The sequence below is a fragment of the Penaeus vannamei genome, chromosome 16 (assembly GCF_042767895.1).
Source record: "Penaeus vannamei isolate JL-2024 chromosome 16, ASM4276789v1, whole genome shotgun sequence".
NCBI lineage: Eukaryota > Metazoa > Arthropoda > Malacostraca > Decapoda > Penaeidae > Penaeus > Penaeus vannamei.
Window position 1 is genome coordinate 3,625,672 of NC_091564.1, and position 1,016 is coordinate 3,626,687.

Below are 1,016 nucleotides of genomic sequence, written 5' to 3' on the forward strand. Positions count from 1 at the left end.
TTATTGAAAAGTGAGACAACATTTTCGAATAACTATACGAAAAGCTGCACCCAATTCATTTCCTTTGAATATCTCAACTGTATTGTAACTTCTAATCTTTCCTATATATCAACATACCCTAAATTAGACACTCAGATTAAATAAGTCTTACATTTAAAGCTATAAAAATGAATCAAAGAACACCTAGTTTCTCGATATTCGTTAATCAAAATTACTTTCGTTACTACTATGACGCAACGCACTCTGTACATCTCTATACCAGGCGCAGTGACGTATATCTTTTCGTGTTAACTTTCCCTTAATAAAGACGTTAAAATCACTGGTGTCTGAGGCGTAAATACGTGACATGCCACTGTAACTACTTGGGCAAAGTACCGAACAATGGCAAGGGGTGTGGCACCGCGTTGGCACTCTGAGTCGTATTATTGAGTGCCATGAAGAGTTGCGGGTTTGATTTCTATAATGGAACTGACCGCCTGATTCTCACTTCTTTTTCTTTTTGTTTCTTCTTTCCTCTCTGTCTTTCGCTCTTCTCTTTTTCCGTTTTATATTATTTTGATTTTTTTTTTTTTTTTTTTGTCCTTTTTATCTTCATTTTCATCGTCTTCCCCGTCTCTACCCACCTTTTTCTCTCGTCCTTTTCTTTTTAGTCTTCTTTTTCTTTTTTTTTTCTTTTTTTTTATCCCTCTCCGCCTTCTATCTAAAGTCTTTATCTCTTCATTCGCCATTCCTCCCTTCTTCCCTCTCCCTCCTCTTCATCTTCATCTCCCTCTTCTTCCCCTTCTTCCTCTTTTCCCCTCTTCCTATCCCTCATTTAATCAACCCTTTCCCCACTCCCCCCTCGCCCCTTTACATCTCCCCCCCGCCTCCGCCCCCGCCCATCTCTCCTCGGTCGTTACCTGTGATCCACTGCCTCCCCTCCCCGCCCCCCCTACCCGGTGGCATGCGGTGGCACGGATGCCCTGTGGCGCCACGAACCATGTGGCACAGCTGGCAAGAGCGGGTGCCGGTGGGCC